General features: G+C 44.7%; 1 protein-coding gene across 3 annotated transcripts in view; it reads left to right on the forward strand.

Moving 5' to 3' along the window:
• The window catches only part of sh3d21 (SH3 domain containing 21), a 171,319-nt gene that overhangs the window by 13,814 nt on the left and 132,016 nt on the right, over positions 1-25,489 (forward strand). The gene's annotated exons all lie outside the window — the stretch shown is intronic.

A 25,489-nucleotide genomic window follows, 5' to 3' on the forward strand; every position in this document is an offset into this window, starting at 1 on the left:
CTGCATGCTCACTTTCAATGACTGGTGTATAATGACACCCAGGTCTCGTTGCACCTCCCCTTTTCTTAATCGGCCACCATTCAGATAATAATCTGTTTTCCTATTTTTGCCACCAAAGTGCATAACCTCACATTTATCCACATTAAATTGCATCTGCCATGAATTTGCCCACTCACCCAACCTATCCAAGTCACACTGCATCCTCTTAGCATCCTCCTCACAGCTAACACTGCCGCCCAGCTTTGTGTCATCCGCAAACTTGGAGATGCTGCATTTAATTCCCTCATCTAAGTGATTAATATATATTGTAAGCAACTGGGGTCCCAGCACTGAGCCTTGCAGTACCCCACTAGTCACTGCCTGCCATTCTGAAAAGGTCCCGTTTATTCCCACTCTTTGCTTCCTGTCTGCTAACCAATTCTCCACCCACACCAATACCTTACCCCCAATACCGTGTGCTTTAAGTTTGCACACTAATCTCCTGTGTGGAACCTTGTCAAAAACCTTTTGAAAATCCAAATATACCACATCCACTGGTTCTCCCCTATCCACTCTAGTAGTTACATCCTCAAAAAATTCTGTGAGATTCGTCAGACATGATTTTCCTTTGTATGGCTGTACCAGGGGCTGCTGTCAGTAGGTTGCTAACTTTAACCTGTTAAGAACACTCTGCATGGCAGTATCTGTGGGAAAAGACATCACTGATGTTTCAGGTCTAAGGCTTTTGTCAGGACTTTTAAAGTATGAGGGAGTGTTTTCTGGCTCTGTGCCTGTACCGGAGTTGAAAAGAATGAGGGGGAAGACTCATTGACACCTATCGATTATTGAATGGACTATATAGAGAGCTCATTGTGAGGATGCTTCCAACAGCGAGAGGTGACCAGAGGACACAGCCTCAGAATACAAGGCAGAGATGAGGAGGGACTTCGTTAGCCATAGGGTGGTGAATCTGTGGAATTCATTGTCACAGACGGCTGTGGAGGCCAGGCCATTGGGTATACTTAATGTGGGGGGTTGATAGGGTCTTGATTTCTCAGGGTATGAAAGGTTACCGGGAGATATTCATATGACTGGGTTGCGGGCTACCCACGTGGAATACGCAGTGTTATTCTTCTATTCTGTGCTGGGCCAGCAATGGGATTGCAGTATCTGCCATCTCTCGTGTCTCCACCAGAGAAGCTGCCACTTTGTAAATGTTTATATAGCACTGGTCTGCCCGCACTGGAACACTGCATCAAAACCTGGGCATCCCACTTGAGGAAAGATATAAAGTCGTCAGAAAGTTTGCAGGAAGAAAAAAAAAATTCACTAAAATGTTCTCCTTTAAGCACAGAATGCTGAGAGAAGATTTGGCATGTCTTCAAAATGACTAAGGGCTGAGACAGGCCAAGCACAATGAATATTAAAATCCAAAATGCACTTTCTGGAAGAGCAGAGGAAGGGAATTCACACATGTGTTTTCAGTAAGTAGGGGAGGGGACGTCGACTCAGACCATGAGAGGCCTGCGTCGGGCATTTTCATGCCTTACAAGGTGCAGACTGGAAGTCTGTGTGGGGCACCACTCCTCGCACAGACTAGAGCAAAGTGTGATTAAGTGCCTTGCTCAAGGGCACAAACATGCTGCCACAGCTGAGGCTCGAACTAGCGACCTTCAGATCACTAGACAAACGCCTTAACCACCTGGCCACATGCCCAACCTTCAGTAAGTAAGTGGACAAGTACCCGAGGAAAGCTTTTGTAAGACCAGGGAATGGGATGAATTGGATAGCTCCAAGCAAAAGCTCCGCTTGCATGATGGCCAAATGGTCATTGCAACAATTCTATGATTTTATAATTGTTATATGATAGCCGCCATCATATTTCTCCTTGTGGAAGTATGTTCTTCACAAATAGGCTGCAGTGCTTCTGATACAGAAATGGCCAAATATCAGAAGTACCTGACATAATTTTTTGGTGCTATTTGCTCCACTTGTTTGTTGCGTGTTGGGGGTTTGATGATTTTCTTTGAATGGGTTCCATTGTTTTCTTTGCTTTGTGGCTGTCTGTGGAAAGACGGGTCTCAGGGTTATATACTGCATCCATACTCTGATGATAAATGTACTTTGAATCTTTGAATCTTTAGCCACTCAGGAATATCTTGGCACTGCACAGGTAGCTTTAGTGCATTTAGTCAGGTACGGTCAGCTGGAGAACACAGGCTAGCACTAATTCCCTGCTAATGACAACTAATTACAGTTTTTACAAGTAAAACTCAGCAGAACTAATATGGTCTTACGATTTTTTTTTACATGCAAAGTTTCAGACATCTTGCTCAAAGACTCTTCTGCCTTGTTCAAATATTTGGATCTAAAGGAAGGAGGTGAATGAAAAGTAGTGTAGATGCACACAGAAACAGGGGGATGTTGAAATGGCTCCAATTTGTTCACTTCATGGCTGTTCTAGGCCTAATCGTCTCAATTTCTCTCACAAACCTTAATGCTCCAGCAGAGGTTATCGCTACCGGACTTCTTCAGGTCCCCGAATGCAAACAGACTTGGGGAGAGGCAGTTTCGCACTTCCTCCATTCTTTGTTTGGAGAAGTGCTGAACGAGAGATTTATAGACGCAAACACGAGGAATTCTGCAGATGCTGGAAATTCAAGCAACACACATCAAAGTTGCTGGTGAACGCAGCAGGCCAGGCAGCATCTCTAGGAAGAGGTACAGTCGACGTTTCAGGCCAAGACCCTTCATCAGGACTAACTGAAGGAAGAGTTAGTAAGAGATTTGAAAGTGGGAGGGGGAGGGGAGATCCAAAATGATAGGAGATGACAGGAGGGGAGGGATGGAGCCAAGAGCTGGACAGGTGATTGGCAAAGGGGATATGAGAGGACCATGGGACAGGAGGCCCAGGGAGAAGGAAATAGGGGAGGGGGGGAAAACCCAGAGGATGGGCAAGGGGTATAGTGAGAGGGACAGAGGGAGAAAAAGGAGAGTGAGAGAAAGAATGTGTGTATATAAATAACGGATGGAATACGAGGGGGAGGTGGGGCATTAGCGGAAGTTAGAGAAGTCAATGTTCATGCCATCAGGTTGGAGATTTATAGATTAGCTTTATTTGTCACATACACATCAAAACATTGAAGCATAGAGTGAAATGCGTTGTCTGCCTCAAATCAAATCACCGAGGGTTATGCTAGATGTCATTACTGCTGCCACACCTCTAGCACTGACACAGCGTGCCCACACCCCACTATCTCTGACCATACGTCTTTGGAACATGGGAGGAAACTGGGGCATCCGAGGAAACCCATGCAGTCACAGGTGGAACATGCAGACAGTGATGGGAATTGAATCTGGTGCTGTAATAACATTGCGTTAACCGCTATGCTACCACGCAGCCCTGATGCGTTGCAGTTTTAATTCCCCCTTAACTCTGGTCTCTCCCTCAAGAGATAATAATCACCTTAATGTCTTTGATTGTGCCATAATCTTCTGTTCATTGAGATGCCACGGTGCTGGGATGAACAGTAGATTTTAATGGACTATGGATCATGGTCATTGGGGTCTTCCTATTGCTTGGTGGGTGTGGGGGGAGCTGGAACAAGTGGGGTGAGGTTGATGCTTTACTGCTGCTTGAGCTTGGGAGGGGGAGGGGTCTTTGGGGGGCTCTAACATTTTTCTGTTATTCTTTCCTTGGGTTTTTTTTCTCTCTGTTTCAAGGATATCTGTGAGGAGTAAGGATTTCAGGTTGTATACTGTATACATTCTCCAGCATTGAATTGAACCTTTGAACTGTTCTGTACTTGTTGGACTATAGCATTAGATTATGCAACTCGAGCTCCTAATTTATAGCATTAGACTATTCAACTCGAGCTCCTAATTTATAGCATTAGACTAATCAACTCGAACTCCTAATTTAACACTTTCAGACCATTTATTTATTTTATTTGCTGATACAGCACAGAACAAGCTCTTCCTGCCCAACGAGCCACACCGCCCCCATATCCCACCTATTTAACCCTAGGCTGTTCACAGGACAATTTACAATAACCAATTAACCTACTATCCGGTACACCTTTGGAACGTGGGAGAAGACCGGAGCACCTGGAGGAAACCCACGCACTCATGGGAAGGGCGTACAGACCTCTTACAGACGGCATCGGAATCGAACTCCACGCTAACTGCTATGCTATTTATGGCAAACCTGTCTATGGTCCATGCATTAATCCTGAGACCCAGTGGCCTGAATGAAATGCAGTGTACCAAATACAATCTGTACAGGGCATCCTGCCTTTTGTATTTTAACCCACTTGACATAAATGGCAGAGATTTCATTGACTAGTTTGAATACAAAACACATTTTGTACCATTCCACTGGCCTGTCGTACTCTCAGTGCCCATATACTTGGACTTCAGTTGATCCACAGTTCCATGCCTCCCTCTTTTTGAGAATCCTTGGTTCGATCTTGGATGGAGTTACAGTTCCCGACATTAACCCATAGCATTCAGCCCTTTGGCAACTTTCTGATCTCACCGTCACTGTTGTCTGTGTTACTGAGTAAAGGATCAGGGGGCAACAGCCTGGTTCCTCATCTATATTTTTCAGAAACCTTGTGAAAACTCTGCCAGGGACATTAGTTCAGAAAATACAACCCACGTTCATTTGGTGTTACTCTTAACACTGAAAATTGGAGCACTTATATTTGTGGAAGTTAGTTTTGGTAATACTTTTCAAAACACTTCACTTAATTGGCACTTAGAATTTGCATTAAAATGCACAAACTCTTCTGACACAACAGGAAATGGTGGCAGCATTATTCAGATGAAACTTTAGATTAAATTCCTAACTGCTTGTTCTGGCTGATTTGAAAATTCTTTCTACTAAACCGAAAAATATCATGTCAGTTATCAAGTATATGGTCTCATTTACCAGCTCTCAGATACTTAAACGTTGCGAAAGTCGAGCAGTCCCTCAGGCAGTGCGCTCCAGTTTCTAACCATCCTCTGCACAAAAGGGTATTTCCTCAACTTGCCTCTGACCCCCTTACACCAATCCTTTCCCCATCCTTGTCTTTCCTTTTAACTTCTGCCTTTATTCTCTCTCTCACACACACCCATCAAGTCCCTCCTGTGGTTCTTTTTGTTGTTACTGGGAAAATGTTGCACTTTCTTTCCCTGAGTGAACATCACATGATCATGATTGATGAACTGGTTTGAAAATCAAAACAAAACTGCAGGTGCAGGAAACCCGAAACAAAGAAAAAAAAAACAGAAAGCACTGGAAATGCTTAGCAGGTCAGACAGCATCTGTGGAGAGAGAAACATGATTGAATATTTCAGGTCGAAGTCCCTTCATCTGAGCTGACCAGATTCACGAAGGGTCCTTTACCTGAAATATTCACTCTTGGTGACGAGACAGCCTGCAGAGGAGAAGTTAACACCCTGATACAGTGGTGCCAGGGCAACAGCCTCGCCCTCAATGTCCAAAAAACAATGAGCTGATTGTTGGAGGAATAGGAGGAATGAAGACAGGCTCGTCCTGATCAACATCAATGGGACTACAGTTGGGAGGTTGAGTAGTTTCAAGTTCCTCGGTATACACACCACCGAAGATCTCACCTGGTCTGTACGCACCAGATGTGCTGCAAAAAAAACGCAACAGCGTCTCTTCCACCTTGGTGTCTGAAGAAGTTCGGCATCCTCAAGACCTTCTATAGGGGCACTTTTGAGAGAATCCTGACTGGTTGTATCATCTCCTGGTACGGGAACTGCGCCAACCTGGACTGCTGGGCTCGGCAGAGAGTGGTACGGACAGCCCAGCGCATCTGTGGATGTGAACTTCCCTCCGCTGTGGACGTGAATTTTCCTCCACTGAGGACATTTACAGCAGCAGGCGCAGAAAGAAGGCCCGAATGATTATCCGGGACACCCAGTCACCCTGACCATAAACTGTTTCAGCTGTTTCTGTCTGGCAAACGGTCCCACAGCATTAAAGCCAGGACCAACAGGCTACAGGACAGCTTCTTTCCACAAGCCATTAGACTTATAAATTCACATCTGAACATTGCGACAGAGTCATAACGCAAAGACTTTTACTCCCTCAAGATGTAAGATTTAAATAAGTTCAAATTATCTGCGAAGGCGCTGCCTAACCTGTAGAACGCTTCCAGTACTTTCTGTTTCTGTTGAAGAGCCAGTTTGTTCACTTGTTGCAATGTTGTTAGAGGGAAGAAACATGGGCGCGTTCGATTCTACTTCAAAAGTACTTTCTAATCTTTAACTCCAAAGTGAATAAACAGATGTGAATCTGAGTTCCTACGACAACAGGCCTGGCAATAATTTTGCTGCACTGACAGAGTCCACATCATGAGCCAAGTTAAACAAGAAATCAAGGACCAAAATCAACATGAACATGTCTGTCTGGCTTCCCTTGAGCTAACTCACAGAGACCCGATGCAAGATCGCTGTTATGCTCAAATTTTCATAAGACTCAGACTTATTTATCACATGTACATTGAGACATGCCTTGTTTACATTAACAATCGATACAACCGGAGGATGTGCAGGGTTGACATGCATTCTGGTCCCAGTGCTCAGCAGAACAGCGCAGAACGCCACAAGCAACAAAGCGAAAACAGCAAGACAAACCCCTTTCCTCCCTCCCACCTGCTCTCGCACACGGACAGACGTCCGGCTCCACGACAGGCCCCCAAGCTTCCATTCTCCGGGTTCGGCCACTGGGCCTCAACTTCCAGACTTCTGATCGGCGTTCAGGCACTGATTTTCGGTACCGAATTCCGAACTAGCTGATGACAAATGAGCTCCTGGTGCTCATGTCTGGCCCCGCCCCCCACTCACCGTGTTTCCTACTCGCAAGGATTTTGGGAACGAAGCTGATGCCTGGTTTGCAGATACCATTCATCACCAGCCACGTTGCTGGAATTCAGAAATGGAAGGCAGAGCAGAGGCTTAACCTCTAAAGAGATTTGAATTATCCCAATTAGTCTGAATCTTTAAAGTATTTATTATCTGTTCTTTATGGCATCAATCAAATCAATGTATTGAGTACTGAAGATGGGATGTTATGTTGAAGTTGTATGAGAAGTTGGTGAGGCCTAATTTGGAGTATTGTGTTCAGTTTTGGTCATCAACCTCCAGGAAAGATGTAAACAGGGTTGAAAGAATGCAGAGAAGATTTACAAGGAAGTTACCATGTCTGGAAGACCTGAGTTATATGAAAAAATTGAATAGGTTAGGACTCAATTGAATTGACTTTATTTCTTACATCCTTCACATACATGAGGAGCAAAAATCTCTACATTATGTCTTTGTCTAAAACAGCAATGTGAAATTTATAGTAATTTGTAATACATAGTATGTACAACAGGACAGTCAATATAACATTGAAATATAATTGTATCAGTGTGAATTAATCGGTCTGATGGTCTGGTGGAAGAAGCTGTCCCTGAGCCTGTTGGTCCTGGCTTTTATGCTGCGGCACAGTTTCCCAGATGGTAGCAGCTGGAACAGTTTGTGGTTGGGGTGACTTCGGTCCCCAGTGTTCCTTTGGGCTGTTTTTATGCACTTGTCTCTGTAAATGTCCTAAAATCATGGGAAGTTCAAAACTACAGATGTACTGGGCTGTCCGCACCACTCTCTGCAGAGTCCTGCAATTGAGGGAAGTACAGTTCCCATACCAGGCAGTGATGCAGCCAGTCAGGATGCTCTCAATTGTGCCCCTGTAAAAAGTCCTTAGGATTTGGGAACTTATGCCAAACTTCTTCAACCGTCTGAGGTGAAAGAGGCTCTGTTGTGCTTTTGCACCACACAGCCAGTATGACCAGACCATGTGAGATCCTTGGTGATGTGTATGCCAAAGAACTTAAAGCTGTTCACCTTCTCAACCCCAGGTTCATTGATGTCAATAGGGGTTAGCCTGTCTCCATTCCTCCTGTAGTCCACAACCAGCTCTTTTGTTCTTGTAACTTTGAGGGAGAGGTTGTTTTCTTGACACCACTGTGTCAGGGTGATGACTTCCTCTCTATAGGCTGCCTCGTTATCAGCCAATCAGTGTAGTGCCGTCAGCAATTTTAATTTGCAGATTGGAGCTGTGGGTGGCGACACAGTCATGGGTATACAGAGAGTAAAGGAGGGGGTTTAGGACACAGCCCTGAGGGACTCCTTTGTTGAGGGTCAGAGTGGCAGAGGTGAGGGAGCCCACTCTTACCACTTGCCGGCGATCTGACAGGAAGTTCAGGATCTAGCTGCATAAGGCACTGTCAAGGCTGAGGTCTCTGAGCTTCTTGTCAAGTCTGGAGGGAATTATAGTGTTGAATGCTAAACTGTAGTCCAAGTACAGCATTCTCACATAAGCATCCTTCTTCTCCAGGTGTGTAAAGGTGGTGTGTAGAGCAGAGGTTATTGTGTCATCTCTCAATCGGTTGTGTTAGTCGGTGAATTGTAGGGGGTCCAGTTTGGGTGGTAGCAAGCTGCAGACGTAATCCTTGACCAGCCTCTCAAAACATTTGCTTATTATTGAGGTGAGTGCGACAGGACACCAGTCGTTCAGACATGTTACCTTGCTGTTTTAGTTACAGGGATGATGGTGGACTATATTCTTTAGAACGTGGAAGATTGAGAGGAGATTTGATAGGGGTATATAAAATTCTGAGGGCAAGCAGTCCTTTTCCACTGAGGAAGGGTGGGACTATAACCAGAGGTCATGGGTTAAGGGTGAGTGGTAAGAAGTTTAAGGGGAACATGAGGGGTTCCGGCCTGAAACACTGAGTGTTTATTCCTCTCTCTCGACACTGCCTGACCTGATGAGCTCCTCCAGCATTTTGTGTGTGTTGCTCCTAAATGACCCAAGACTCCAAGTGGTGTCAGAGCATTATGATGTCCAACCCCCCTCAGCCTTTTTCCCTGTGAAGGTTCCAGAATTGGAATAACTGGGAAGAATTCCCTGGCTGGAGGCTTTGGGATGTTCCTAGATGCAGCTCTGAATGTCTCTCTGCCCTTACCTAGCAATGATCATCAGCAACATCTGTCTGTATCACGGCTGCTTTTTGATAATTCATTTGTGCTCTCAATTATTTTCATTCTCCCTGATTGTGGGGATCAGGGGACAAAACTGAACAAAACAGAGACTCCCACCGTCACCCTTGGTCAATACGTCAGCGTCATCCCTGACCCCATTGTAAGAACAAGAGGGAGAGTCCGAGATTAGACCCAGTGACCATAATGCGACGAGTGGATGTTAAAAGTTAGAATGCCTGCCTAAGAAAGACATGAGATTTTCTCTCTATTTTCCTCTCAGGAGGTCATGAGTTTTGGAGCCTCTGCCTGCAAAGGGTGTTGTAAATCTTGGGAGTAGAAATTGAACCGGGGGTTCCTAGGATTTCTGCTTTCTGTGTCTGTAGGGAGAAACCAGGCAAACCCTCAGAGCCATTCCACAGTGAGTCAAGCACTCTGGTGGGGTTTCCAAACTACTGACGCGGAATGGTCGTTCTCTTGTGTTTGTGGCCTTGTGTTTTGCAGTATTAAGTTGCAGAGTCATAGGAAAAGGCCCTTCAGCCCTCCGTGCCCATGTTGACCATCAAGTGCCCATCCATACTCAGCCCATTTACCAGCTCTTGGTCTGTATTCGTGAATTAAATGCTCATTTAGATAAATACTGTGAGAGTCTCTGCCTCCATGGCCCACTCAGGCAGTGTGCTCCAGATTCCAACCACCCTCAGGGTTAAAAACATTCTTCCACTAACCTCCCCTATGTCCCCTCACCCATTATCCATTCCTCAGCTCCATAGCTTTAGATATCTGCTAGGGGGAGGATTTTTGTGACTGCCATTGCCCGACGCTAAGTTGCTGGGCTCCATCAGGTCTCCCCTCAGCTCTTCTGCTCCAGTAAAACAAATCCAGGGTGTCCCATCTCTTCTCAAACACATCGCGCTACCCACCACACCCCCTCAGGCAGCATCCCGGCGAATCTCCTCTGCACCTTCCCACGTGATTTGTATGCGATCAACTCGTTGTACCGAAATAATCCTGTGTTGATGAGAAAGTTTCAGTGTCACGTCGGACATGAATTTCAGGTGCCACTCCATTCTGCAGCCTCAAACACTAGGGCTGAGGGTGGGACGTTTGATCTGATAGAAAACTGGAAGGCTATGTGGGAGGGAGGGGTTAGACTGATCTTGGAATAGGTTAAAAGGTCAAAACATCACAGTGGACCAGAGGGCTCCATTAAGTAAGTTGAATGTGGGGAATCTATTTCTGTTGAAACCAGAATGAAGCATTTCAGTGGAATTTAGGAAGTCAGGAGGCAGAGTCCCACCCTGCAAACCCAGCCCTACACAGTGCAGCGGCTCCTGAAAGTCGAATCCGACATGATACCGGAACATTTTCAAAAAAACTGTAGGAATGCTTTACGAGGTGAGTTCAAAGTAAAATTTTTATTTTATTTTTTAACATGTTTTTTGAGATACAGTTCCTTTCCGACCCTTCAGGCCAAACTGCCCAACAATCCTTGTTTTAAATCTAACCTAATCACACGACGATTTACAATGACCAATTAATCTATCAACCAGCACGCCTTCGAGCTGCGGGAAGGAACGGGAGCACCCGGAGGAAACCCACACGGTCACAGGGAAAATGTACAAATTCCTACAGCCAGCAGCGGGAATTGATCCAGAGTTGCACGTACTATAAAGCATTGTACTAACCACTACATTACCATATTGCTGGATACCATAGGGAGTGACATATATGATATTGCAATCATCTATGTCATCATATACAACCCTGAAGTTTGCTTTCTTGTGGGCAATCACAGTAAATACAAGAAACATAATAGAAACAAACAAAGACCGCACCCAATAGGGCAGACAAACAGCTAATGTGCAAAAAGCAACAAACTATGCAAATACAAAAAGAAAGTGAAATAAAAGAAATAATAATGGTAATAATAAATAAATAAGCAATAAGTATCGAGAGCATGAGACGAAGAGTCCATAGGTTGTGGGAATAGTTCAGTGATGGGGTGAGTGAAGTTGAGTGAGGTTATCCCCATTGGTTCAAGAGCCTGATGGTTGTGGGGTAACAACTGTTCCTGACCCTGGTGGGTCCTGAGGCTCCTCGACCTTCTATAAGAGCATAACAACGTAAGAAATAGGAGCAGGAGTCGGCCATCAGGCCCGTCGAGCCTGCTCTGCCATTCAATAAGATCATGGCTGATCTGGCCATGGACTCATGTCCACCTACCTGCCTTTTCCCCATAACCCTTAATTCCCCTACTATGCAAAAATCTATCCAACCTCATCTTAAATATATTTAATGAAGTAGCCTCCACTACTTCAGTGGGCAAAGAATTCCACAGATTCACCACTTTCTGGGAAAAGCTGTTCCTCCTCATCTCTGCCCTAAATCTACTCCCCCCAACTTGAAGCTATGTCCCCTAGTTCTAGTCTCACCTGTTAGTGGAAACAACTTTCCTGCCACTGTCTTATCGATCCCTTTCATATTTTTATATGTTTCTATAAGATCTCCTCTCATTCTTCTGAATTCCAGTATGTACAGACCCCGGCAACTCAATCTCTCCTCATAGTCTAACCCCCTCATCTCTGGAATCAACCTGATGAACCTCCTCTGCACCACCTCCAAAGCCAGTATACCCTTTCTCAAGTAAGGAGACCACAACTGCACGCTGTACTCCAGGTGCAGCCTCACCAGTACCCAGAACAGTGGCAGCATAACCTCCCTGCTCTTAAATTCAATCCCTCTAGCAATGACGGCCAACGTTCCACTTGCCTTCTTGATAGCCTGCTGAACCTGAAAACCAACCTTTCGTGATGGCAGGTGTGACAAGTGAGCAGAAGCAGTTACAAATCATGTGGGAAGGTGCAGATGCTGCCTGGGATGGCACGATTTGGCTATGAGAAGAGACGGGAGAGGCTGGTTTCAACCATATATACATGCTACATGCTTGCATGATTAAACTCTCTCATGGGCTAACGATGTAGCAGCACATAAGAAGGGAGTTGACAGACAGATCCATCATAAAAAAAAACAACAAGAGAAACTGAGGAAGCCATTCAACTCTGAGAGCCTGCTATCTGGTCAGATCACTGCTGGATAACAATAAAAACAGAATGTGCGGGAAAAACTCGGCAGGTTAGGCAGCTTTTCTGAAGACATCGTCCACTTAAAACGTCAACTTGGTTTCACTTTCCACAGGTGCTGTTCGACTGTCTCTACCCTTTCTAATTTTAATTCGGGTTTCTAGAAGCTGTTTTGGTTTTCATTACCGATCTGTGCCATGGGGTGATTGTGCTGCCCAGCACTGAACACACTAATGGTACTGATTGTGTGTTGGGCTTCACTGCATAATTCACTTCCTGTGACTAAAGTGAAACCTGCCTTTCAAAAACAAAAGTACAAGAGAAAGTCCTTGCTATGTTACTCATTTAAAACTAGTGATTGTAGGTGAACTTTTTTGGGTGTGAGTTCCTTAGCTTCCTAACATCTCCTAAATACTGTCACCTCAGAGGGTATTGCTCACAGTCCCACAAGTTCCAGTTGTAACTCAACACTCTCATCCATCTGTGAACCCTGCCAGCATTCAGGGATCTGTTCTGGGACCCCTACTCTTCATGATTTTTATAAATGACCTGGATGAGGAAGTGGAGGGTTGGGTTAGTAAATTTGCTGATGACACAAAGGTTGGGGGTGTTGTGGACAGTGTGGAGGGCTGTCAGAGGTTACAGCGGGACATTGATAGGATGCAAAATTGGGCTGAGAAGTGGCAGATGGAGTTCAACCCAGATAAGTGTGAGCTGGTTCATTTTGGTAGGTCAAATATGATAGCAGAATATAGGATTAATGGTAAGACTCTTGGTAGTGTGGAGGATCAGAGGGATCTTGGGGTCCGAGTCCATAGGACACGCAAAGCTGCTGCAATGGTTGACTCTGTGGTTAGGAAGGCATATGATGCATTGGCCTTCATCAATCATGGGATTGAGTTTAGGAGCAGATATATAGGACCCTGGGCTCACAACACGCTGGAGGATCTCAGCAGGTCGGGCAGCATCCGTGAAAATGATCAGTCAACGTTCCGGCCCGAAATGTTGACTGATTGTTTCCACAGATGCTGCCCGACCTGCTGAGTTCCTCCAGCATGTTGTGAGGTTGCTTTGACCCCAGCATTTGCAGAGTATTTTGTATATAGGACCCTGGTCAGACCCCACTTGGAGTACTGTGGTCAGTTCTGTTTGCCTCACTACAGGAAGGATGTGGAAACCATAGAAAGGGTGCAGAGGAGATTTACAAGGATGTTGCCTGGATTGGGGAGCATGCCTTTTGAGAATAGGTTGAGTGAACTCGGCCTTTTCTCCTTGGAGCGATGGAGGATGAGAGGTGACCTGATAGAAGTGTACAAGATGATGAGAGGCATTGATCGTGTGGATAGTCAGAGGCTTTTTTCCCAGGGCCGAAGTGGCTAACACGAGAGAGCACAGTTTTAAGGTGCTTGGAAGTAGGTACAGAGGAGATAGAAACATAGAAACATAGAAAATAGGTGCAGGAGTAGGCCATTCGGCCCTTCGAGCCTGCACCGCCATTTATTATGATCATGGCTGATCATCCAACTCAGAACCCAGCCTTCCCTCCATACCCCCTGACCCCTGTAGCCACAAGGGCCATATCTAACTCCCTCTTAAACATAGCCAATGAACTGGCCTCAACAGTTTGCTGTGGCAGAGAATTCCACAGATTCACCACTCTCTGTGTGAAGAAGTTTTTCCTAATCTCGGTCCTAAAAGGCTTCCCCTCTATCCTCAAACTGTGACCCCTCGTTCTGGACCTCCCCAACATCGGGAACAATCTTCCTGCATCTAGCCTGTCCAATCCCTTTAGGATCTTATACGTTTCAATCAGATCCCCCCTCACTCTTCTAAATTCCAACGAGTACAAGCCCAGTTCATCCAGTCTTTCTTCATATGAAATGAGATGTCGGGGGTAATTTTTTTACGCAGAGAGTGGTGAGTGTGCGGAATGGGCTGCCGGCAACGGTGGTGGAGGCGGATATGATAGGGTCTTTTAAGAAACTCCTGGATAGGTACATGGAGCTTAGAAAAATAGAGGGCTATGGGCAACCCTAGGTAATTTCTAAGGTAAGGACATGTTCGGCAGAACTTTGTGGGCCGAAGGGCCTGTATTGTGCTATAGGTTTTCTATGTTTCTATGTTTCTATTGTATTGCCACTTGACTTCCCAAAAAACGACTTTATTCTAGTTTTAAGAAACATACAGTCAGTGGCCACTTTATTAGGTACACCGCTTATTAATGCAAATATCTAATCAGCCAATCATGTGGCAGTATCTCAATGCATAAAGGCAAGCAAATATGGTCAAGAAGTTCAGTTGTTGTTCAGACCAAATGTCAGAATGGGAGAGAAACGTGGTCTAAGTGACATTGAGCGTAGAATGATTCTTGGTCCCGGACAAGTTGGCTTGAGTAACTGCTGATCTGCTGAGATTTTCCCTCACGACTGTCTCTAGAGTTTACAGAGAATAGCGCAAAAAAAACAAAAACAAAATCATTAGTGAGTGGCAGTCCTGTGGGCAAAAACTTCTTGTTAATGATGGAGGTTGCCGGCTGGTGGTGCAGTGACATCAGCATCAAACTCTCCAGAGACAATCCAGAGCCTCTGATAGTTTATCAAAGTTGACAGCGCTGCAGAGATCAAATCAGGTCACTGTCGGCAGGAAACACTCAGCAGGGCAGTGAGAGAGTGAGAATATACAAAGGAGTATGAAATTGTGAAATGCAGGGATGTGGGAAGCTCAGTGAGATTAGGCTGTGCGAATGAGAAAAGAAAAAATGAGCTAAAATCACACCCGATCAATTTACAAATGAAATGGCCAGCTCTGGTACAGACCAAGAAAGCAGGTTGTAGAATTCATTATTGAAATGCAAAGGCTACAACAGGCCTTACAAAATGCGTGAGTTTGTCGATAATGCTTACGTTGGGCCTTATTGTAACTGTAGGAGATGTCAGGCAGGTTATAGTGGGAGACACCAGGGGCCTCAGATCGTCTCTGTGGACTGAATACAGACGCTCTGCAAAGCGATTACCATCACTTAATGCAGAACACTCGATTTGGAAAAGTGCAAGTGAATCGCTGCTTCACCAGGGGTCTGTTTGTGTCCCTGGATGGTGGGAGGGAAGAGCTGAAAGTACAGGTGTGGAGCTTCCAGCAGTTACGTTTGAGGGCAGAGACAGGGAGTGGTTGTTGATGACAGAAGAGTAGATGAGTGATTCATACAGTGGGAGGAGAGAGAGCAGCGCGCCACGCGTGCGCAGCCCTCCGGTGAAAAATGATATCGTATCCGTTAAATAGGGGCCGTGGACAATTCTGATTTGATGGAGATGGACATGAAAGCACAGAGGAACATCTGGAAAAAATTTCAGAAACACCAGTTCGCTGCTGTGGTTACTGCGTGATCGGGAATCTTTCGGAGGGAAGGCCTCAAAATCCCTGGCTTTGCCTGCTGTTGGCGACCGAGATGGAGGTTGAATCGTTCGGACAGAGATGGCGCTCAGTACTCGGTGTCGGAGAGCTGATCACAGCTCGAAGTTTTCGGATGACTCAGAGTCGGACTGTGGTCGGGTATGGCAGGGAGAGTTTTTCTTCCTTCTCCCGCCTGCGTGAGATGTGGGACATTTGAGAGACTTTGAACTTTTTACTGTGCTCATGGACTTCTTCATCAAGTTATGGTGTTGTTGCACTGTTGTAACTATATGTTATAATTATGTGGTTTTGTCAGTTTTTTCAGTCTTGGTCTGTCCTGTGTTTTGTGATATCACACCGGAGGAAATATTGTATCATTTCTTAATGAATGCATTACTAAATGACAATAAAAGAGGACTGCGTGTCTTCATAACCTAAAGAGAGAAATCCTTTGAAATATTAAAAGTGGAATATGTGTCTGGCGGAAGAGGCTGCAAAGGATAAAGGGATAGTCAAATCAAAGGTGAGGACCAGTATGATATCTTTTGCAGATTTCACCCCTTCTCCTCATACACAGAGCAAAAGTGTACTATTCTTGCTCTGTGTAAGAGGAGAGGAGTGAGAGCAAAGATATGGGAAATAGGACTGTCAACTATGGTCAAGGTGAAGCCATGGTTAAGATGGTTGAATGATCTCACAGCCCGCGTTTAGATATTAATCAATATCGACATGCTTCTGCTCTTCTCCTTGGCTCCTAGAGATTCATTGTATTCCCAACAGGATAAGAACTCATAAAGACATTACGATATTGAACGTTAAGTGCTCGAGGCTCAAGGATCAACTTTTTCACCATGCAGTATGTATTTGCGTGTATTAGGTATTTGCTGTGGTGTGTTGGTCGGGGCACGAAATGCACCAAACAACAACATTCGTCAATTATAAAGATAAGGAATTATATATAAAAAGCTAACAAAGTTAGAGCTTAAGGGATGTTTATGGAATAAAATGTGCACAGATAAATATGAGCAGGTATTCAATTATTTATGCATGTTCTATTCTACATCAGGTATGTTATTACAGGCCTGCTAGATTAACACTGGGCCCCTGGAAGGGCCCCGTTAGGTTAGCACTGGGCTTCTGGAAGGATCTTGCGATTCTGATCACACCTGTTAGCTACACATTTGGCTGCCTCTGAGCCAGCTCTCTCCAGCATGCCACCTATTTACATGAGTGATACTACTGTCTCTTTTTTCTGCAGAGTAGAATTCACATATTCATATTATTTACAAATCTAATCTATTTTTCTGATCTTTTGTAAGGAACATGTTGTCGGTGTTCCACACACTTCTTGACCTGAGGAAGGTTCCAAAGCTTCACTTCATTTAATAGAATCTCAAGTTGTTCAATACACAGTGTCCTTTGAGTCTACTTTTGGAAAAGGCCATAATCATGTATCTACAATACTCCTCTCATTATCTTGCACAAGAGGTTACTTATAATTCTGTCTCCTAATTTGGTGAACTAACTCTTTGTTCCACATAATGTGACCATCACTTAACCTTCCTCAAGAAGTAACTCAGATATTTTATCCTATTTCCAAATGACGTTTACATATGACCCACCATACTGTTGAAAATGGTTCTCTCTGTGATTGTTGCAATTCAATTTTTGAAGCAATTGGCCCCTCGTCCACTCTCCCCACAGAGCTCTTGAGCATGGGTAGTTCAGCTAGACCGTGGTCCTGTTGCGGAGTATGACAGCTTTCTGCAGTTTAGCAAAAGGTTTACTCCTCGGTGCCTCACTGATGCACTCAAGTATCTATGTAATATTTGTTTTTATGGTTCTTCTTTGACATATCTCACTGATCCCTCTACCACACCATTCGACTTTGGATGATGTCACAGAGCAAATTCTTGCCTAACAGCAACTTGTTTTTGAGATGCTCAGATAGAAATGAAGGGTAGACAACCACCAGGCTCTTAAACGAAGAGAAATAGCTACACTCATTTGCCCATCCATTGAGATGTTCCCACAACCATAAATCTCACTTTAAGGACTCCTTATCTAGTGTTCTCATGTTCTTGTTATTTATTGCTATTTATTTATATTTGCATTTGCACTGTCTGTTAGTTTTTGCACTCTGGTTGATCTTTCATTGGTCCTGTTATAGTTACTATTCTAAAGAATTCCTGAGCACATCAAGACCCTGCTGCCACCCTCACTCTACCCCCTGCAGTTCACGTACCGACCCAACCGTTCAATAGACAACGCCATTGCCATCACCCTCCACCTGGCCCTAACCCACCTGTTCAAAAAAATACGTACGTTCGAACGCTGTTCATAGACTTCAGTTCAGCATTCAACACAATCATTTGTCAGAAACTGATTGGAAAGCTGAGACTACTGGGCCTGAACACCTCCCTCTGCAACTGGATCCTAGACTTCCTGACCGGGAGACCTCAGTCAGTCCGGATCAGAAGCAGCATCTCCAACACCATCACACTGAGCACGGGGGCCCCCCAGGGCTGTGTGCTCAGTCCACTGCTGTTCACTCTGCTGACCCACGACTGTGCTGCAACACACAGCTCGAACCACATCATCAAGTTCGCCGATGACACGACCGTGGTGGGTCTCATCAGCAAGAACGATGAGTCAGCATACAGAGAGGAGGTGCAGCGGCTAACGGACTGGTGCAGAGCCAACAACCTGTCTCTGAATGTGAACAAGACAAAAGAGATGGTTGTTGACTTCAGGAGGACACGGAGCGACCACTCTCCACTGAACATCGACGACTCCTCCGTAGAGATCGTTAAGAGCACCAAATTTCTTGGTGTTCACCTGGCAGAGAATCTCACCTGGTCCCTCAACACCAGCTCCATAGCAAAGAAAGCCCAGCAGCATCTCTACTTTCTACGAAGGCTGAGAAAAGTCCATCTCCCACCCCCCATCTTCACCACATTCTACAGAGGTTGTATTGAGAGCATCCTGAACAGCTGTATCACTGCTTGGTTGGGAAATTGCACCATCTCGGATCGCAAGACCCTGCAGCAGACATTGAGCTCAGCTGAGAAGATCATCGGGGTCTCTCTTCCCGCCATTAGAGACATTTACACCACACGCTGCATCCGCAAAGCAAACAGCATTATGAAGGACCCCATGCACCCCTCATACAAACTCTTCTCCCTCCTGCCATCTGGCAAAAGGCACCAAAGTATTCAGGCTGTCACGACCAGACTATGTAACAGTTTCTTCCCCCAAGTCATCAGACTCCTCAATACCCAGAGCCTGAACTGACACCAACCTACTCCCCTCCACTGTGCATATTGTCTTGTTTATTATTTATTGTAAATGCCTGCACTGTTTTGTACACTTTACGCAGTCCTGGGTAGGTCTGTAGTCTAGTGTAGTTTTTGTGTTGTTTTATGTAGTTCAGTGTAGTTTTTGTATTGTTCATGTAGCACCATGGTCCTGAAAAGCGTTGTCTTGTTTTTACTGTGTACTGTACCAGCAGTTATGGTCGAAATGACAATAAAAAGTGACTTGACTTGACTTGAGTATGCCTACAGGAAAATGAATCTCAGGGATGTACATATATGGTGACTTATTTGTACTTTGATAATAAAATTTACTTTAAACTTTGAACAATGCAGTGGTACAGCAAGTCGAACCATTGACTCACAGTGCCAGTGACCTGAACCAATCTTGAACTGTCTACATGCAATTTGCACATTCTCACAGTCACTGAATGGGTTTCCTCCAAGTTCACTAGTTTACCACCACATCCCAAAATAGACCTGAGTTGCAGAGAGAGGCTGAATTGATTGGATTTTATCTCCTGGAGCATAAGAGAATGAGGGGAGGTTTAATAGAGCTATGGAAAGTTATGAGGGGGTATCGAGAGGGTAAATGCAGCCAGGCTTTTTCCACTGAGGTTGGGTGAGACTAGAACTAGAGGTCATATGATAGGGGTAAAAACTGAAATATTTAAGGGGAACCTGAGGGGGGGAGGGACTTCTTCACTCAGAGGGTAGTGTGAGAGTGGAATGAGCTGCCAGCGGAAGTGGTATGTGCATGTTTGAATTCTACAGTTAAAAGGAGTTTGGATAATTCTGGATGGAGGGATTTGCGGACGGCAATGTTCCAGGTGTGTGTAGATGAGACAGTGCAGAGTAAGGTTGCCACAGACTATGCGCTGTAGTGCTCTATGACTCTATAACTCTCTTGTGTACAGGTTGGTGGTAAAATCAGAGAGGAGCTGATGAGAACCTGGGGAGAATGAAAAAGATGGGACAAGTGTTAGATTCATGTAAGTAAGAGGTTGTTGTCTAACGGTGTGACCAGAGGCCTGTACCTCTCTATTGAAGCTGTGGACCAATATCTGAGACTTGCTTTTTCTGGTGAGCTACAATATTAAAGAACGGATCTTAGTTCTTTGAAAACACACAGTGTTGTAGTACATGTTTCATTTTAATCCATTTTGATTCTTAATCTATAAGCAACAAGAAGTTAATATTTCCTCTCTTGTGGTAAGCCAATTGTAGTTTTCAGAATGATCTAGTTGTCCATTTCCAGCTCTGAGACATGTCATCACTGGCTTGGCTCTGTATGGCTGCATAGTTTCAGATTTCTGAGTCTCCGCAGTTGCTTCCATTTTGCACCTGACTTGTTCCTACTCTTTGTGAATGTTTGTGGACATTCATTTCAGCTCTACTTTGTGTTCATACAACCATCTGAACACATCCAATATTCAAAGGTTTTCATGTTTGGTCCTTGCTATTATTAGTATATCAGCTTGACTGCACAATGATCTTGTACAACCCTATCTGTTGCAGTTTGAAAGATCTTCAGATATAATTTCACACAATAGTTATTTTTGTGTGTGCAGGCAAGATCCTAATTGACAAATGTTACGAAGTCTCCCCATGCGGTGGTTTAATTTGTTAAAATCTTTGGTCTTGCCAACTCTGCATAATCCCGAGAAATTGACAGTACATACTGCTTGATATCAAGTGCCCAAGGCTAGCTCACCTTGCGTTCACCACACTGTTGAACAGTTTTGTCTGCTTCAGCTTCTACTGCAAACCTTCTTCTTTGATGGTCCCTCAGGATTGAGGATGACTCACTCCACTCTGGCTTTGTGGGTGGTTTAAGGATGCGGTGTTGGCATTGCAAACCTTTCCACAGGTGTGGGACAGAGGAACCTGAACAGAAGATGGGTGTGTAGTTTTTGAGGTGGAGCATTTCTTCTGCACAAACTTCCGCACGTCCCTGATGCATGACCACAAGGTTTGGATCACCATACTTAACTCCCCCTTGCTCATGGGCCAGAGGTTCCCAATACCAAGGGCAGTGTACATTTTTTCAAGGGGGCTTTAAGCACATCCTTGAAATCTGTTTCTTCTTCTCTCAGTCCACTTGGCAATCTCCTTCTGTGGCAGAATTTAGAACAGAGTGTGAGGTTTGGGTATACAAATGAGGTGCTCTGTCTATAATAGCGGATTAAGTATGATTATGTGGTTTACCTTCAGTTGGATGTAGATTCGACATGATCTTCACCTCACAACAATCCCAAGAAAAATACCAGGTATAGCACTTTCCACCGTACATGGCCTCTTTAACCTCACTAAAGCCTTTGAGTCCATCTGTTGGAAAGAACTATGGAACATCCTCCTCAAATTCTGCCACCACAGAAATGCAACTGCATTTATCTTTGCTCCATGCTGACAAGCAAGCCATGATGCTAACCATTGGGCCTACTGTTGGTGATCTAATAACACCCTAATATTTCCTCAGTCTTTCTCACTGCAATGTTACATCTCAACTCTTGGGAATGGAGCTCGACATCACGACTATTGAGATGAACGCTCTCCAGGATTAAGGTCATCAAAACCTCAGGAGCTGAACTGCAGAAGACAGATGACACTTGCATTTGTCAGCAATTGGAGATTCACCTTTGACCTGTTCACTGAAACATGCAAGATGGCGGGGCTTACAGTCAATGCCAACAAGACTAGGAGCCCTTACCAACATGACCTCACTCTGTCACACTGCACTGTCAATAACGGATTGGGAAGGGACAATGAAAAACATGGACCACGTCTAATATCTGAGAAGCCACTTCCTAGTGAGAGCAGATGTTGATGATGAAATTAATCACGGACTTCAAAACACCGACACGTACTTTTGAGGAAAACGTATTTGAATATCAAGATCTTGATCTGGGCACAAATCTCATTGTCTACTGACCAGTTGTAATCCTTGCTCTCTGGTATGATCTTGAACCCTGGGTTTCTTAAAGGAGTCACCTATAGGCACTGATTATAAAATAACACTGTCTCTGCAAAATCCGCCAACTTCGTCAGAAGGATAAAGCGATGAACATCAGCGTCAGTTCGGCGTGTCAGAGTTCGGAGTGCCAATGCAAGGAGTTTGTATGTTCTTCCTGTTTCCTCCAGGTGCTCCAGTTTCCTCCCACAGTCCAAAGACATACCGCTTAGTAGGCTAACAGGTCATTGTAAATTGTTGTGTATTTAGGCTTGTTCTAAATAGGTGGGTTGCTGGGTGACATGGCTCGTTGGGCTGGATAGGCCTGTTTCACTCTGTATCTCTAGTTAAAATGAAATAAAATACATGCAATTAATGTGGTCAGTTGTCCACTGGTTCCTAATGCATATGGGAGCAGGTGAGCTTTACAGTCGATTGGTTTTGCACCTGGCCTGATTCCAATCCAGGTGTTGTGACTGTGGTGCAATGGAAGTGTCCCAGAATGTCCTTGCAAACCTTCCCAGTTTAATCCATCATGATTGTGATTTTGAAGCATCTAGCAAGACTGGATTCTTGAAGGCCTAGTCAGAGTGGACGTAGAAGGGGTGTTTCCAGAAGAAGGGGAGGTCTTGGACCAGAGGGCACAGTCTCAGAATACAAGGATGTCCTTTTAAAACAGAAATGAGGAGGAATGTCCTTGGCCAGAGGGCAGTGAATCTGTGGAGGAGCAGAGGGATCTCGGGGTACATATCCACAGATCCCTGAAAGTTGCCTCTCAGGTGGATAGGGTAGTTAAGAAAGCTTATGGGGTGTTAGCTTTCATAAGTCGAGGGATAGAGTTTAAGAGTCGCAATGTAATGATGCAGCTCTATAAAACTCTGGTTAGGCCACACTCGGAGTTCTGTGTCCAGTTCTGGTCACCTCACTATAGGAAGGTTGTGGAAGCATTGGAAAGGGTACAGAGGAGATTTACCAGGATGCTGTCTGGTTTAAAGAGTATGGATTATGATCAGAGATTAAGGGAGCTAGGGCTTTACTCTTTGGAGAGAAGGAGGATGAGAGGAGACATGATAGAGGTGTACAAGATAATAAAAGGAATAGATAGAGTAGATAGCCAGCGCCTCTTCCCCAGGGCACCACTGCTCAATACAAGGGGACATGGCTTTAAGGTAAGGGGTGGGAAGTTCAAGGGGGATATTAGATAAAGGTTTTTTACTCAGAGAGTGGTTGGTGCGTGGAATGCACTGCCTGAGTCAGTGGTAGAGGCAGATACACTCGTGAAGTTTAAGAGACTACTAGACAGGTATATGGAGGAATTTGATGTGGGGGGCTATATGGGAGGCAGGGTTTGAGGGTCAGCACAACATTGTTGGCTGAAGGGCCTGTACTGTGCTGTACTATTCTATGTTCTAATTCATTGCCTTAGACGGTTATGGAGACCATGTCATTGGGTATAATTAAAGTGGAGGCTGATAGATTCTTTATTAGTAGGCGCTTCAAAAGTTACAGGAAGAAGACAGAAGAATGGGGTTGAAAGGGATAATCAATCAGCCATGACGAATGGTGTAGCAGACTCAATGGGCTGAATGGCCATATTCTGCTCCTGTGTATTATGGCCATTTGCTGTAATAGTGTGCCTCTGCCTCATGCCTCCCTCTGGCATTGTCCAGCTGTAATCTCACTTGTAGACCTTCCACACATTTAAACAAGAAATAATTATCGCCTCTAGAAATGGACATGAATATCAAAAACAAATCCGCAGATGCCGGAAAACTGGAACAAAGTAGGAAAACGGGGGGGAAATTCAGCCGGTCAGGCAGCACCTGTAGAGAGAGAAGATGACAGGTGTGACCAGGACAGTTGCTCTGAGTTAATGACGTTCACATCAAACTCCAGCTTATTGCTTCCAAAGTGTCCAGCGTTTGATTTTCTTTGTACAGGGCCCTGGTGAAACCACACCTGGAGTATTGTGTACAGTTTTGGCCTCTAAATTTGAGGAAGGACATTCTAGCTATTGAAGGAGTGCTGCATAGGTTCACGAGGTTACTTCCCGGGATGGCGGAACTGTCATATGTTGAAAGATTGGAGCGACTGGGCTTGTATACACTGGAATTTAGAAGGATGAGAGGGGATCTGATTGAAACATATAAGATTATTAAGGGATTGGACAGGCTAGAGGCAGGAAACATGTTCCCGATGTTGGGGGAGTCCAGAACCAGAGGCTACAGTTCTACAGTTTAAGAATAAGGGGTAGACAATTTAGAACGGAGTTGAGGAAAAACTTTTTCACACAGAAGGTTGTGGTTCTGTGGAATGGTCTGCCTCAGAAGGCAGTGGAGGCCAATTCTCTGGATTCTTTCAAGAAAGAGTTAGATAGAGCTCTTAAAGATAGCGGAGGAGGCAGGAAAAGGTTACTGATTGTGGATGATCAGCCATGATCACAGTGAATGGTGGTGCTGGCTCAAAGGGCTGAATGGCCTACTCCTGCACCTATTGTCTATTGACTATTGTCTACCTTATCCTCTCTGAGCACCGTTATAAGGAAATAAGCAACAGAAGGAGAAGCAGGTCTTCCTGTCCCCATTCAATAACTTTATGCTTTACCTTCAACCTTAGCCCCGTCTTTACCAAAATCTAAACATCTCACAGCTACAGTCGTGAATGGGTTAAGACTAAGCCTCAAAGTTCAAAATACATTTATAATTAAAGCACGCATACGTTAACATATACCAATTTCAGAATAATTTTCTTGCAGGCATTTCTAGGGAAAGAGGCAAATACAATGTAAAGTTCTGCAAAACTATACTTAGACAGAAAAAGACAAAGAAGCAACCAATGTGCAAAAGAAGACAAACTGCAAATAAAATAAAATTCGGAGAACATGAATTCAAAAGAATCCGTGAAGTGTGTCTGTAGGTCATAGAATCAGCTCAGAGTTGTGGTGAGTGAGGTTACCCACGTTGGTTCATGAGACTGATAGGGTAATGACTCTTGCTGAACCTAGTGGTGTGGAATCTAAGGGTTTTATACCTCCTGCCTGATAATAGTAGTGACAAGAACGCATGGCCTATGGTGGGGGTCTTTAATGATGGATGCTGCTGTCTTGTGGCAGTTCTCCATATAAATGTACTTAATGATGTGGAGGGGTTTGCCTGTGATGGACTGGACTGTATCCAGCACAGGCTCCCAAAGACTCACCTCCAAGCATGTGATGTACTGTAATTCCTAAATGGTCATCCTCTTACATAACACTGTGACCCCCTGATTTGTGACGCCTAACTAGAAAAAAGCACCAACTCTGCTTCCACCTCGTCAAGCCCCAAAGGAGTTCTACACATTTCAAACTGATTGCCTCCCATCCTTCTAAACTCAAGAGAATTCGGGAACAAGTCTATTCTATTTTGGGATGTAGACATCGTTGGCAAGGTCAGAATTTATCGCTCATTCATCATTACCCCTGGGAATGAGGTGGTCAGGTGCCTTCCTGAAACACTTGTGGTCCTTTGTCACCACACAGAAACACACCTTTCTCCCCATTGAGTCCATGCTAGTCCCATTGACCTGCACTCAGACTACAACCTTCCATACCCCTCCCGTCCATGTACCCATCGAATTTTCTCCTAAATGTTGAAATTGAGCCCACATCCACCACTTCTGCTGGCAGCTTGATCCACACTCTCACCACCGTCTGTGTGAAGAAGTTCCCGTTAAACATTTGATCCTTGACCCTTAACCAA

This window comes from Mobula hypostoma, chromosome 26, assembly GCF_963921235.1.
Source record: "Mobula hypostoma chromosome 26, sMobHyp1.1, whole genome shotgun sequence".
In the NCBI taxonomy this organism is placed as follows: domain Eukaryota; kingdom Metazoa; phylum Chordata; class Chondrichthyes; order Myliobatiformes; family Myliobatidae; genus Mobula; species Mobula hypostoma.